The sequence below is a fragment of the Acipenser ruthenus genome, unplaced genomic scaffold (genome assembly GCF_902713425.1).
Source record: "Acipenser ruthenus unplaced genomic scaffold, fAciRut3.2 maternal haplotype, whole genome shotgun sequence".
In the NCBI taxonomy this organism is placed as follows: Eukaryota; Metazoa; Chordata; class Actinopteri; order Acipenseriformes; family Acipenseridae; genus Acipenser; species Acipenser ruthenus.
Window position 1 is genome coordinate 365,307 of NW_026707395.1, and position 10,011 is coordinate 375,317.

Consider the following 10,011-nt stretch of genomic DNA (forward strand, 5'->3'; position numbering starts at 1 on the left):
ACATTTTACAATTGAAATGTGTGGAGGACAAAAGGAAATTTTGGAGGAATCACCCCCAGCTCACTAAACATAAAAGTCATGAAAGCAGAAATGCAATCGCCTGCGGCCACACCACCTTGAATAAGCCTGATCTCGTCTGATCTCAGAAGCTAAGCAATGTTGGGCTTGGTTAGTACTTGGATGGGAGACCACCTGGGAATATCAAGTGCTGCAGGCATTACATTTTACAATTGAAATGTGTGGAGGACAAAAGGAAATTTTGGAGGAATCACCCCCAGCTCACTAAACATAAAAGTCATGAAAGCAGAAATGCAATCGCCTGCGGCCACACCACCTTGAATAAGCCTGATCTCGTCTGATCTCAGAAGCTAAGCAATGTTGGGCTTGGTTAGTACTTGGATGGGAGACCACCTGGGAATATCAAGTGCTGCAGGCATTACATTTTTGTAATTACATTTTACAATTGAAATGTGTGGAGGACAAAAGGAAATTTTGGAGGAATCACCCCCAGCTCACTAAACATAAAAGTCATGAAAGCAGAAATGCAATCGCCTGCGGCCACACCACCTTGAATAAGCCTGATCTCAGAAGCTAAGCAATGTTGGGCTTGGTTAGTACTTGGATGGGAGACCACCTGGGAATATCAAGTGCTGCAGGCATTACATTTTTGTAATTACATTTTACAATTGAAATGTGTGGAGGACAAAAGGAAATTTTGGAGGAATCACCCCCAGCTCACTAAACATAAAAGTCATGAAAGCAGAAATGCAATCGCCTGCGGCCACACCACCTTGAATAAGCCTGATCTCAGAAGCTAAGCAATGTTGGGCTTGGTTAGTACTTGGATGGGAGACCACCTGGGAATATCAAGTGCTGCAGGCATTACATTTTACAATTGAAATGTGTGGAGGACAAAAGGAAATTTTGGAGGAATCACCCCCAGCTCACTAAACATAAAAGTCATGAAAGCAGAAATGCAATCGCCTGCGGCCACACCACCTTGAATAAGCCTGATCTCGTCTGATCTCAGAAGCTAAGCAATGTTGGGCTTGGTTAGTACTTGGATGGGAGACCACCTGGGAATATCAAGTGCTGCAGGCATTACATTTTACAATTGAAATGTGTGGAGGACAAAAGGAAATTTTGGAGGAATCACCCCCAGCTCACTAAACATAAAAGTCATGAAAGCAGAAATGCAATCGCCTGCGGCCACACCACCTTGAATAAGCCTGATCTCGTCTGATCTCAGAAGCTAAGCAATGTTGGGCTTGGTTAGTACTTGGATGGGAGACCACCTGGGAATATCAAGTGCTGCAGGCATTACATTTTTGTAATTACATTTTACAATTGAAATGTGTGGAGGACAAAAGGAAATTTTGGAGGAATCACCCCCAGCTCACTAAACATAAAAGTCATGAAAGCAGAAATGCAATCGCCTGCGGCCACACCACCTTGAATAAGCCTGATCTCGTCTGATCTCAGAAGCTAAGCAATGTTGGGCTTGGTTAGTACTTGGATGGGAGACCACCTGGGAATATCAAGTGCTGCAGGCATTACATTTTACAATTGAAATGTGTGGAGGACAAAAGGAAATTTTGGAGGAATCACCCCCAGCTCACTAAACATAAAAGTCATGAAAGCAGAAATGCAATCGCCTGCGGCCACACCACCTTGAATAAGCCTGATCTCGTCTGATCTCAGAAGCTAAGCAATGTTGGGCTTGGTTAGTACTTGGATGGGAGACCACCTGGGAATATCAAGTGCTGCAGGCATTACATTTTACAATTGAAATGTGTGGAGGACAAAAGGAAATTTTGGAGGAATCACCCCCAGCTCACTAAACATAAAAGTCATGAAAGCAGAAATGCCATCGCCTGCGGCCACACCACCTTGAATAAGCCTGATCTCGTCTGATCTCAGAAGCTAAGCAATGTTGGGCTTGGTTAGTACTTGGATGGGAGACCACCTGGGAATATCAAGTGCTGCAGGCATTACATTTTACAATTGAAATGTGTGGAGGACAAAAGGAAATTTTGGAGGAATCACCCCCAGCTCACTAAACATAAAAGTCATGAAAGCAGAAATGCAATCGCCTGCGGCCACACCACCTTGAATAAGCCTGATCTCGTCTGATCTCAGAAGCTAAGCAATGTTGGGCTTGGTTAGTACTTGGATGGGAGACCACCTGGGAATATCAAGTGCTGCAGGCATTACATTTTACAATTGAAATGTGTGGAGGACAAAAGGAAATTTTGGAGGAATCACCCCCAGCTCACTAAACATAAAAGTCATGAAAGCAGAAATGCAATCGCCTGCGGCCACACCACCTTGAATAAGCCTGATCTCGTCTGATCTCAGAAGCTAAGCAATGTTGGGCTTGGTTAGTACTTGGATGGGAGACCACCTGGGAATATCAAGTGCTGCAGGCATTACATTTTTGTAATTACATTTTACAATTGAAATGTGTGGAGGACAAAAGGAAATTTTGGAGGAATCACCCCCAGCTCACTAAACATAAAAGTCATGAAAGCAGAAATGCAATCGCCTGCGGCCACACCACCTTGAATAAGCCTGATCTCAGAAGCTAAGCAATGTTGGGCTTGGTTAGTACTTGGATGGGAGACCACCTGGGAATATCAAGTGCTGCAGGCATTACATTTTTGTAATTACATTTTACAATTGAAATGTGTGGAGGACAAAAGGAAATTTTGGAGGAATCACCCCCAGCTCACTAAACATAAAAGTCATGAAAGCAGAAATGCAATCGCCTGCGGCCACACCACCTTGAATAAGCCTGATCTCAGAAGCTAAGCAATGTTGGGCTTGGTTAGTACTTGGATGGGAGACCACCTGGGAATATCAAGTGCTGCAGGCATTACATTTTACAATTGAAATGTGTGGAGGACAAAAGGAAATTTTGGAGGAATCACCCCCAGCTCACTAAACATAAAAGTCATGAAAGCAGAAATGCAATCGCCTGCGGCCACACCACCTTGAATAAGCCTGATCTCGTCTGATCTCAGAAGCTAAGCAATGTTGGGCTTGGTTAGTACTTGGATGGGAGACCACCTGGGAATATCAAGTGCTGCAGGCATTACATTTTACAATTGAAATGTGTGGAGGACAAAAGGAAATTTTGGAGGAATCACCCCCAGCTCACTAAACATAAAAGTCATGAAAGCAGAAATGCAATCGCCTGCGGCCACACCACCTTGAATAAGCCTGATCTCGTCTGATCTCAGAAGCTAAGCAATGTTGGGCTTGGTTAGTACTTGGATGGGAGACCACCTGGGAATATCAAGTGCTGCAGGCATTACATTTTTGTAATTACATTTTTACAATTGAAATGTGTGGAGGACAAAAGGAAATTTTGGAGGAATCACCCCCAGCTCACTAAACATAAAAGTCATGAAAGCAGAAATGCAATCGCCTGCGGCCACACCACCTTGAATAAGCCTGATCTCGTCTGATCTCAGAAGCTAAGCAATGTTGGGCTTGGTTAGTACTTGGATGGGAGACCACCTGGGAATATCAAGTGCTGCAGGCATTACATTTTACAATTGAAATGTGTGGAGGACAAAAGGAAATTTTGGAGGAATCACCCCCAGCTCACTAAACATAAAAGTCATGAAAGCAGAAATGCAATCGCCTGCGGCCACACCACCTTGAATAAGCCTGATCTCGTCTGATCTCAGAAGCTAAGCAATGTTGGGCTTGGTTAGTACTTGGATGGGAGACCACCTGGGAATATCAAGTGCTGCAGGCATTACATTTTACAATTGAAATGTGTGGAGGACAAAAGGAAATTTTGGAGGAATCACCCCCAGCTCACTAAACATAAAAGTCATGAAAGCAGAAATGCAATCGCCTGCGGCCACACCACCTTGAATAAGCCTGATCTCGTCTGATCTCAGAAGCTAAGCAATGTTGGGCTTGGTTAGTACTTGGATGGGAGACCACCTGAGAATATCAAGTGCTGCAGGCATTACATTTTACAATTGAAATGTGTGGAGGACAAAAGGAAATTTTGGAGGAATCACCCCCAGCTCACTAAACATAAAAGTCATGAAAGCAGAAATGCAATCGCCTGCGGCCACACCACCTTGAATAAGCCTGATCTCGTCTGATCTCAGAAGCTAAGCAATGTTGGGCTTGGTTAGTACTTGGATGGGAGACCACCTGGGAATATCAAGTGCTGCAGGCATTACATTTTACAATTGAAATGTGTGGAGGACAAAAGGAAATTTTGGAGGAATCACCCCCAGCTCACTAAACATAAAAGTCATGAAAGCAGAAATGCAATCGCCTGCGGCCACACCACCTTGAATAAGCCTGATCTCGTCTGATCTCAGAAGCTAAGCAATGTTGGGCTTGGTTAGTACTTGGATGGGAGACCACCTGGGAATATCAAGTGCTGCAGGCATTACATTTTACAATTGAAATGTGTGGAGGACAAAAGGAAATTTTGGAGGAATCACCCCCAGCTCACTAAACATAAAAGTCATGAAAGCAGAAATGCAATCGCCTGCGGCCACACCACCTTGAATAAGCCTGATCTCGTCTGATCTCAGAAGCTAAGCAATGTTGGGCTTGGTTAGTACTTGGATGGGAGACCACCTGGGAATATCAAGTGCTGCAGGCATTACATTTTACAATTGAAATGTGTGGAGGACAAAAGGAAATTTTGGAGGAATCACCCCCAGCTCACTAAACATAAAAGTCATGAAAGCAGAAATGCAATCGCCTGCGGCCACACCACCTTGAATAAGCCTGATCTCGTCTGATCTCAGAAGCTAAGCAATGTTGGGCTTGGTTAGTACTTGGATGGGAGACCACCTGGGAATATCAAGTGCTGCAGGCATTACATTTTACAATTGAAATGTGTGGAGGACAAAAGGAAATTTTGGAGGAATCACCCCCAGCTCACTAAACATAAAAGTCATGAAAGCAGAAATGCAATCGCCTGCGGCCACACCACCTTGAATAAGCCTGATCTCGTCTGATCTCAGAAGCTAAGCAATGTTGGGCTTGGTTAGTACTTGGATGGGAGACCACCTGGGAATATCAAGTGCTGCAGGCATTACATTTTTAATTACATTTTACAATTGAAATGTGTGGAGGACAAAAGGAAATTTTGGAGGAATCACCCCCAGCTCACTAAACATAAAAGTCATGAAAGCAGAAATGCAATCGCCTGCGGCCACACCACCTTGAATAAGCCTGATCTCGTCTGATCTCAGAAGCTAAGCAATGTTGGGCTTGGTTAGTACTTGGATGGGAGACCACCTGGGAATATCAAGTGCTGCAGGCATTACATTTTACAATTGAAATGTGTGGAGGACAAAAGGAAATTTTGGAGGAATCACCCCCAGCTCACTAAACATAAAAGTCATGAAAGCAGAAATGCAATCGCCTGCGGCCACACCACCTTGAATAAGCCTGATCTCGTCTGATCTCAGAAGCTAAGCAATGTTGGGCTTGGTTAGTACTTGGATGGGAGACCACCTGGGAATATCAAGTGCTGCAGGCATTACATTTTACAATTGAAATGTGTGGAGGACAAAAGGAAATTTTGGAGGAATCACCCCCAGCTCACTAAACATAAAAGTCATGAAAGCAGAAATGCAATCGCCTGCGGCCACACCACCTTGAATAAGCCTGATCTCGTCTGATCTCAGAAGCTAAGCAATGTTGGGCTTGGTTAGTACTTGGATGGGAGACCACCTGGGAATATCAAGTGCTGCAGGCATTACATTTTACAATTGAAATGTGTGGAGGACAAAAGGAAATTTTGGAGGAATCACCCCCAGCTCACTAAACATAAAAGTCATGAAAGCAGAAATGCAATCGCCTGCGGCCACACCACCTTGAATAAGCCTGATCTCGTCTGATCTCAGAAGCTAAGCAATGTTGGGCTTGGTTAGTACTTGGATGGGAGACCACCTGGGAATATCAAGTGCTGCAGGCATTACATTTTACAATTGAAATGTGTGGAGGACAAAAGGAAATTTTGGAGGAATCACCCCCAGCTCACTAAACATAAAAGTCATGAAAGCAGAAATGCAATCGCCTGCGGCCACACCACCTTGAATAAGCCTGATCTCGTCTGATCTCAGAAGCTAAGCAATGTTGGGCTTGGTTAGTACTTGGATGGGAGACCACCTGGGAATATCAAGTGCTGCAGGCATTACATTTTACAATTGAAATGTGTGGAGGACAAAAGGAAATTTTGGAGGAATCACCCCCAGCTCACTAAACATAAAAGTCATGAAAGCAGAAATGCAATCGCCTGCGGCCACACCACCTTGAATAAGCCTGATCTCGTCTGATCTCAGAAGCTAAGCAATGTTGGGCTTGGTTAGTACTTGGATGGGAGACCACCTGGGAATATCAAGTGCTGCAGGCATTACATTTTACAATTGAAATGTGTGGAGGACAAAAGGAAATTTTGGAGGAATCACCCCCAGCTCACTAAACATAAAAGTCATGAAAGCAGAAATGCAATCGCCTGCGGCCACACCACCTTGAATAAGCCTGATCTCGTCTGATCTCAGAAGCTAAGCAATGTTGGGCTTGGTTAGTACTTGGATGGGAGACCACCTGGGAATATCAAGTGCTGCAGGCATTACGTAATTACATTACAATTGAAATGTGTGGAGGACAAAAGGAAATTTTGGAGGAATCACCCCCAGCTCACTAAACATAAAAGTCATGAAAGCAGAAATGCAATCGCCTGCGGCCACACCACCTTGAATAAGCCTGATCTCGTCTGATCTCAGAAGCTAAGCAATGTTGGGCTTGGTTAGTACTTGGATGGGAGACCACCTGGGAATATCAAGTGCTGCAGGCATTACATTTTAATTACAAAATTGAAATGTGTGGAGGACAAAAGGAAATTTTGGAGGAATCACCCCCAGCTCACTAAACATAAAAGTCATGAAAGCAGAAATGCAATCGCCTGCGGCCACACCACCTTGAATAAGCCTGATCTCGTCTGATCTCAGAAGCTAAGCAATGTTGGGCTTGGTTAGTACTTGGATGGGAGACCACCTGGGAATATCAAGTGCTGCAGGCATTACATTTTACAATTGAAATGTGTGGAGGACAAAAGGAAATTTTGGAGGAATCACCCCCAGCTCACTAAACATAAAAGTCATGAAAGCAGAAATGCAATCGCCTGCGGCCACACCACCTTGAATAAGCCTGATCTCGTCTGATCTCAGAAGCTAAGCAATGTTGGGCTTGGTTAGTACTTGGATGGGAGACCACCTGGGAATATCAAGTGCTGCAGGCATTACATTTTACAATTGAAATGTGTGGAGGACAAAAGGAAATTTTGGAGGAATCACCCCCAGCTCACTAAACATAAAAGTCATGAAAGCAGAAATGCAATCGCCTGCGGCCACACCACCTTGAATAAGCCTGATCTCGTCTGATCTCAGAAGCTAAGCAATGTTGGGCTTGGTTAGTACTTGGATGGGAGACCACCTGGGAATATCAAGTGCTGCAGGCATTACATTTTACAATTGAAATGTGTGGAGGACAAAAGGAAATTTTGGAGGAATCACCCCCAGCTCACTAAACATAAAAGTCATGAAAGCAGAAATGCAATCGCCTGCGGCCACACCACCTTGAATAAGCCTGATCTCGTCTGATCTCAGAAGCTAAGCAATGTTGGGCTTGGTTAGTACTTGGATGGGAGACCACCTGGGAATATCAAGTGCTGCAGGCATTACATTTTACAATTGAAATGTGTGGAGGACAAAAGGAAATTTTGGAGGAATCACCCCCAGCTCACTAAACATAAAAGTCATGAAAGCAGAAATGCAATCGCCTGCGGCCACACCACCTTGAATAAGCCTGATCTCGTCTGATCTCAGAAGCTAAGCAATGTTGGGCTTGGTTAGTACTTGGATGGGAGACCACCTGGGAATATCAAGTGCTGCAGGCATTACATTTTACAATTGAAATGTGTGGAGGACAAAAGGAAATTTTGGAGGAATCACCCCCAGCTCACTAAACATAAAAGTCATGAAAGCAGAAATGCAATCGCCTGCGGCCACACCACCTTGAATAAGCCTGATCTCGTCTGATCTCAGAAGCTAAGCAATGTTGGGCTTGGTTAGTACTTGGATGGGAGACCACCTGGGAATATCAAGTGCTGCAGGCATTACATTTTACAATTGAAATGTGTGGAGGACAAAAGGAAATTTTGGAGGAATCACCCCCAGCTCACTAAACATAAAAGTCATGAAAGCAGAAATGCAATCGCCTGCGGCCACACCACCTTGAATAAGCCTGATCTCGTCTGATCTCAGAAGCTAAGCAATGTTGGGCTTGGTTAGTACTTGGATGGGAGACCACCTGGGAATATCAAGTGCTGCAGGCATTACATTTTACAATTGAAATGTGTGGAGGACAAAAGGAAATTTTGGAGGAATCACCCCCAGCTCACTAAACATAAAAGTCATGAAAGCAGAAATGCAATCGCCTGCGGCCACACCACCTTGAATAAGCCTGATCTCGTCTGATCTCAGAAGCTAAGCAATGTTGGGCTTGGTTAGTACTTGGATGGGAGACCACCTGGGAATATCAAGTGCTGCAGGCATTACATTTTACAATTGAAATGTGTGGAGGACAAAAGGAAATTTTGGAGGAATCACCCCCAGCTCACTAAACATAAAAGTCATGAAAGCAGAAATGCAATCGCCTGCGGCCACACCACCTTGAATAAGCCTGATCTCGTCTGATCTCAGAAGCTAAGCAATGTTGGGCTTGGTTAGTACTTGGATGGGAGACCACCTGGGAATATCAAGTGCTGCAGGCATTACATTTTACAATTGAAATGTGTGGAGGACAAAAGGAAATTTTGGAGGAATCACCCCCAGCTCACTAAACATAAAAGTCATGAAAGCAGAAATGCAATCGCCTGCGGCCACAGCACCTTGAATAAGCCTGATCTCGTCTGATCTCAGAAGCTAAGCAATGTTGGGCTTGGTTAGTACTTGGATGGGAGACCACCTGGGAATATCAAGTGCTGCAGGCATTACATTTTACAATTGAAATGTGTGGAGGACAAAAGGAAATTTTGGAGGAATCACCCCCAGCTCACTAAACATAAAAGTCATGAAAGCAGAAATGCAATCGCCTGCGGCCACACCACCTTGAATAAGCCTGATCTCGTCTGATCTCAGAAGCTAAGCAATGTTGGGCTTGGTTAGTACTTGGATGGGAGACCACCTGGGAATATCAAGTGCTGCAGGCATTACATTTTACAATTGAAATGTGTGGAGGACAAAAGGAAATTTTGGAGGAATCACCCCCAGCTCACTAAACATAAAAGTCATGAAAGCAGAAATGCAATCGCCTGCGGCCACACCACCTTGAATAAGCCTGATCTCGTCTGATCTCAGAAGCTAAGCAATGTTGGGCTTGGTTAGTACTTGGATGGGAGACCACCTGGGAATATCAAGTGCTGCAGGCATTACATTTTACAATTGAAATGTGTGGAGGACAAAAGGAAATTTTGGAGGAATCACCCCCAGCTCACTAAACATAAAAGTCATGAAAGCAGAAATGCAATCGCCTGCGGCCACACCACCTTGAATAAGCCTGATCTCGTCTGATCTCAGAAGCTAAGCAATGTTGGGCTTGGTTAGTACTTGGATGGGAGACCACCTGGGAATATCAAGTGCTGCAGGCATTACATTTTACAATTGAAATGTGTGGAGGACAAAAGGAAATTTTGGAGGAATCACCCCCAGCTCACTAAACATAAAAGTCATGAAAGCAGAAATGCAATCGCCTGCGGCCACACCACCTTGAATAAGCCTGATCTCGTCTGATCTCAGAAGCTAAGCAATGTTGGGCTTGGTTAGTACTTGGATGGGAGACCACCTGGGAATATCAAGTGCTGCAGGCATTACATTTTACAATTGAAATGTGTGGAGGACAAAAGGAAATTTTGGAGGAATCACCCCCAGCTCACTAAACATAAAAGTCATGAAAGCA

At 44.3% G+C, this 10,011-nt stretch overlaps 41 non-coding genes and 4 pseudogenes across 41 annotated transcripts; all 45 read left to right on the forward strand.

Annotated features, from left to right (window-relative positions):
- The first annotated feature begins 98 nt into the window (after positions 1–98).
- Positions 99–217, forward strand: LOC131725951 (5S ribosomal RNA). Its single transcript, XR_009321130.1, has one exon. It is a non-coding gene; the product is annotated as a 5S ribosomal RNA (ribosomal RNA).
- Positions 218–317: 100 nt separating this feature from the next.
- On the forward strand, positions 318–436 carry LOC131725952 (5S ribosomal RNA). Its single transcript, XR_009321131.1, has one exon. It is a non-coding gene; the product is annotated as a 5S ribosomal RNA (ribosomal RNA).
- A 114-nt stretch (positions 437–550) lies between these two features.
- LOC131726777 (5S ribosomal RNA) lies at positions 551–659 on the forward strand (annotated as a pseudogene).
- A 114-nt stretch (positions 660–773) lies between these two features.
- On the forward strand, positions 774–882 carry LOC131726778 (5S ribosomal RNA; annotated as a pseudogene).
- Positions 883–982: 100 nt separating this feature from the next.
- Positions 983–1,101, forward strand: LOC131725953 (5S ribosomal RNA). Its single transcript, XR_009321132.1, has one exon. It is a non-coding gene; the product is annotated as a 5S ribosomal RNA (ribosomal RNA).
- A 100-nt stretch (positions 1,102–1,201) lies between these two features.
- On the forward strand, positions 1,202–1,320 carry LOC131725955 (5S ribosomal RNA). Its single transcript, XR_009321134.1, has one exon. It is a non-coding gene; the product is annotated as a 5S ribosomal RNA (ribosomal RNA).
- A 114-nt stretch (positions 1,321–1,434) lies between these two features.
- LOC131725956 (5S ribosomal RNA) lies at positions 1,435–1,553 on the forward strand. The gene has a single exon (XR_009321135.1). It is a non-coding gene; the product is annotated as a 5S ribosomal RNA (ribosomal RNA).
- Positions 1,554–1,653: 100 nt separating this feature from the next.
- Positions 1,654–1,772, forward strand: LOC131725957 (5S ribosomal RNA). Its single transcript, XR_009321136.1, has one exon. It is a non-coding gene; the product is annotated as a 5S ribosomal RNA (ribosomal RNA).
- Positions 1,773–1,872: 100 nt separating this feature from the next.
- Positions 1,873–1,991, forward strand: LOC131725958 (5S ribosomal RNA). Its single transcript, XR_009321137.1, has one exon. It is a non-coding gene; the product is annotated as a 5S ribosomal RNA (ribosomal RNA).
- Positions 1,992–2,091: 100 nt separating this feature from the next.
- Positions 2,092–2,210, forward strand: LOC131725959 (5S ribosomal RNA). The gene has a single exon (XR_009321138.1). It is a non-coding gene; the product is annotated as a 5S ribosomal RNA (ribosomal RNA).
- A 100-nt stretch (positions 2,211–2,310) lies between these two features.
- LOC131725960 (5S ribosomal RNA) lies at positions 2,311–2,429 on the forward strand. Its single transcript, XR_009321139.1, has one exon. It is a non-coding gene; the product is annotated as a 5S ribosomal RNA (ribosomal RNA).
- A 114-nt stretch (positions 2,430–2,543) lies between these two features.
- Positions 2,544–2,652, forward strand: LOC131726779 (5S ribosomal RNA; annotated as a pseudogene).
- A 114-nt stretch (positions 2,653–2,766) lies between these two features.
- LOC131726780 (5S ribosomal RNA) lies at positions 2,767–2,875 on the forward strand (annotated as a pseudogene).
- A 100-nt stretch (positions 2,876–2,975) lies between these two features.
- Positions 2,976–3,094, forward strand: LOC131725961 (5S ribosomal RNA). Its single transcript, XR_009321140.1, has one exon. It is a non-coding gene; the product is annotated as a 5S ribosomal RNA (ribosomal RNA).
- A 100-nt stretch (positions 3,095–3,194) lies between these two features.
- Positions 3,195–3,313, forward strand: LOC131725962 (5S ribosomal RNA). Its single transcript, XR_009321141.1, has one exon. It is a non-coding gene; the product is annotated as a 5S ribosomal RNA (ribosomal RNA).
- A 115-nt stretch (positions 3,314–3,428) lies between these two features.
- On the forward strand, positions 3,429–3,547 carry LOC131725963 (5S ribosomal RNA). Its single transcript, XR_009321142.1, has one exon. It is a non-coding gene; the product is annotated as a 5S ribosomal RNA (ribosomal RNA).
- A 100-nt stretch (positions 3,548–3,647) lies between these two features.
- On the forward strand, positions 3,648–3,766 carry LOC131725964 (5S ribosomal RNA). Its single transcript, XR_009321143.1, has one exon. It is a non-coding gene; the product is annotated as a 5S ribosomal RNA (ribosomal RNA).
- Positions 3,767–3,866: 100 nt separating this feature from the next.
- Positions 3,867–3,985, forward strand: LOC131726102 (5S ribosomal RNA). Its single transcript, XR_009321284.1, has one exon. It is a non-coding gene; the product is annotated as a 5S ribosomal RNA (ribosomal RNA).
- A 100-nt stretch (positions 3,986–4,085) lies between these two features.
- LOC131725966 (5S ribosomal RNA) lies at positions 4,086–4,204 on the forward strand. Its single transcript, XR_009321145.1, has one exon. It is a non-coding gene; the product is annotated as a 5S ribosomal RNA (ribosomal RNA).
- Positions 4,205–4,304: 100 nt separating this feature from the next.
- On the forward strand, positions 4,305–4,423 carry LOC131725967 (5S ribosomal RNA). Its single transcript, XR_009321146.1, has one exon. It is a non-coding gene; the product is annotated as a 5S ribosomal RNA (ribosomal RNA).
- Positions 4,424–4,523: 100 nt separating this feature from the next.
- Positions 4,524–4,642, forward strand: LOC131725968 (5S ribosomal RNA). Its single transcript, XR_009321147.1, has one exon. It is a non-coding gene; the product is annotated as a 5S ribosomal RNA (ribosomal RNA).
- Positions 4,643–4,742: 100 nt separating this feature from the next.
- On the forward strand, positions 4,743–4,861 carry LOC131725969 (5S ribosomal RNA). The gene has a single exon (XR_009321148.1). It is a non-coding gene; the product is annotated as a 5S ribosomal RNA (ribosomal RNA).
- Positions 4,862–4,961: 100 nt separating this feature from the next.
- LOC131725970 (5S ribosomal RNA) lies at positions 4,962–5,080 on the forward strand. Its single transcript, XR_009321149.1, has one exon. It is a non-coding gene; the product is annotated as a 5S ribosomal RNA (ribosomal RNA).
- Positions 5,081–5,192: 112 nt separating this feature from the next.
- LOC131725971 (5S ribosomal RNA) lies at positions 5,193–5,311 on the forward strand. The gene has a single exon (XR_009321150.1). It is a non-coding gene; the product is annotated as a 5S ribosomal RNA (ribosomal RNA).
- A 100-nt stretch (positions 5,312–5,411) lies between these two features.
- LOC131725972 (5S ribosomal RNA) lies at positions 5,412–5,530 on the forward strand. Its single transcript, XR_009321151.1, has one exon. It is a non-coding gene; the product is annotated as a 5S ribosomal RNA (ribosomal RNA).
- A 100-nt stretch (positions 5,531–5,630) lies between these two features.
- LOC131725973 (5S ribosomal RNA) lies at positions 5,631–5,749 on the forward strand. The gene has a single exon (XR_009321152.1). It is a non-coding gene; the product is annotated as a 5S ribosomal RNA (ribosomal RNA).
- A 100-nt stretch (positions 5,750–5,849) lies between these two features.
- On the forward strand, positions 5,850–5,968 carry LOC131725974 (5S ribosomal RNA). The gene has a single exon (XR_009321153.1). It is a non-coding gene; the product is annotated as a 5S ribosomal RNA (ribosomal RNA).
- Positions 5,969–6,068: 100 nt separating this feature from the next.
- LOC131725975 (5S ribosomal RNA) lies at positions 6,069–6,187 on the forward strand. The gene has a single exon (XR_009321154.1). It is a non-coding gene; the product is annotated as a 5S ribosomal RNA (ribosomal RNA).
- Positions 6,188–6,287: 100 nt separating this feature from the next.
- Positions 6,288–6,406, forward strand: LOC131725977 (5S ribosomal RNA). Its single transcript, XR_009321156.1, has one exon. It is a non-coding gene; the product is annotated as a 5S ribosomal RNA (ribosomal RNA).
- A 100-nt stretch (positions 6,407–6,506) lies between these two features.
- Positions 6,507–6,625, forward strand: LOC131725978 (5S ribosomal RNA). The gene has a single exon (XR_009321157.1). It is a non-coding gene; the product is annotated as a 5S ribosomal RNA (ribosomal RNA).
- A 106-nt stretch (positions 6,626–6,731) lies between these two features.
- On the forward strand, positions 6,732–6,850 carry LOC131725979 (5S ribosomal RNA). Its single transcript, XR_009321158.1, has one exon. It is a non-coding gene; the product is annotated as a 5S ribosomal RNA (ribosomal RNA).
- A 106-nt stretch (positions 6,851–6,956) lies between these two features.
- On the forward strand, positions 6,957–7,075 carry LOC131725980 (5S ribosomal RNA). The gene has a single exon (XR_009321159.1). It is a non-coding gene; the product is annotated as a 5S ribosomal RNA (ribosomal RNA).
- A 100-nt stretch (positions 7,076–7,175) lies between these two features.
- LOC131725981 (5S ribosomal RNA) lies at positions 7,176–7,294 on the forward strand. Its single transcript, XR_009321160.1, has one exon. It is a non-coding gene; the product is annotated as a 5S ribosomal RNA (ribosomal RNA).
- A 100-nt stretch (positions 7,295–7,394) lies between these two features.
- LOC131725982 (5S ribosomal RNA) lies at positions 7,395–7,513 on the forward strand. The gene has a single exon (XR_009321161.1). It is a non-coding gene; the product is annotated as a 5S ribosomal RNA (ribosomal RNA).
- Positions 7,514–7,613: 100 nt separating this feature from the next.
- On the forward strand, positions 7,614–7,732 carry LOC131725983 (5S ribosomal RNA). The gene has a single exon (XR_009321162.1). It is a non-coding gene; the product is annotated as a 5S ribosomal RNA (ribosomal RNA).
- Positions 7,733–7,832: 100 nt separating this feature from the next.
- LOC131725984 (5S ribosomal RNA) lies at positions 7,833–7,951 on the forward strand. The gene has a single exon (XR_009321163.1). It is a non-coding gene; the product is annotated as a 5S ribosomal RNA (ribosomal RNA).
- A 100-nt stretch (positions 7,952–8,051) lies between these two features.
- LOC131725985 (5S ribosomal RNA) lies at positions 8,052–8,170 on the forward strand. The gene has a single exon (XR_009321164.1). It is a non-coding gene; the product is annotated as a 5S ribosomal RNA (ribosomal RNA).
- A 100-nt stretch (positions 8,171–8,270) lies between these two features.
- LOC131725986 (5S ribosomal RNA) lies at positions 8,271–8,389 on the forward strand. The gene has a single exon (XR_009321165.1). It is a non-coding gene; the product is annotated as a 5S ribosomal RNA (ribosomal RNA).
- Positions 8,390–8,489: 100 nt separating this feature from the next.
- Positions 8,490–8,608, forward strand: LOC131725988 (5S ribosomal RNA). Its single transcript, XR_009321167.1, has one exon. It is a non-coding gene; the product is annotated as a 5S ribosomal RNA (ribosomal RNA).
- Positions 8,609–8,708: 100 nt separating this feature from the next.
- LOC131725989 (5S ribosomal RNA) lies at positions 8,709–8,827 on the forward strand. Its single transcript, XR_009321168.1, has one exon. It is a non-coding gene; the product is annotated as a 5S ribosomal RNA (ribosomal RNA).
- A 100-nt stretch (positions 8,828–8,927) lies between these two features.
- LOC131726397 (5S ribosomal RNA) lies at positions 8,928–9,046 on the forward strand. Its single transcript, XR_009321586.1, has one exon. It is a non-coding gene; the product is annotated as a 5S ribosomal RNA (ribosomal RNA).
- Positions 9,047–9,146: 100 nt separating this feature from the next.
- Positions 9,147–9,265, forward strand: LOC131725990 (5S ribosomal RNA). The gene has a single exon (XR_009321169.1). It is a non-coding gene; the product is annotated as a 5S ribosomal RNA (ribosomal RNA).
- Positions 9,266–9,365: 100 nt separating this feature from the next.
- On the forward strand, positions 9,366–9,484 carry LOC131725991 (5S ribosomal RNA). The gene has a single exon (XR_009321170.1). It is a non-coding gene; the product is annotated as a 5S ribosomal RNA (ribosomal RNA).
- A 100-nt stretch (positions 9,485–9,584) lies between these two features.
- Positions 9,585–9,703, forward strand: LOC131725992 (5S ribosomal RNA). The gene has a single exon (XR_009321171.1). It is a non-coding gene; the product is annotated as a 5S ribosomal RNA (ribosomal RNA).
- A 100-nt stretch (positions 9,704–9,803) lies between these two features.
- LOC131725994 (5S ribosomal RNA) lies at positions 9,804–9,922 on the forward strand. The gene has a single exon (XR_009321173.1). It is a non-coding gene; the product is annotated as a 5S ribosomal RNA (ribosomal RNA).
- The last annotated feature ends 89 nt before the right edge of the window (positions 9,923–10,011 follow it).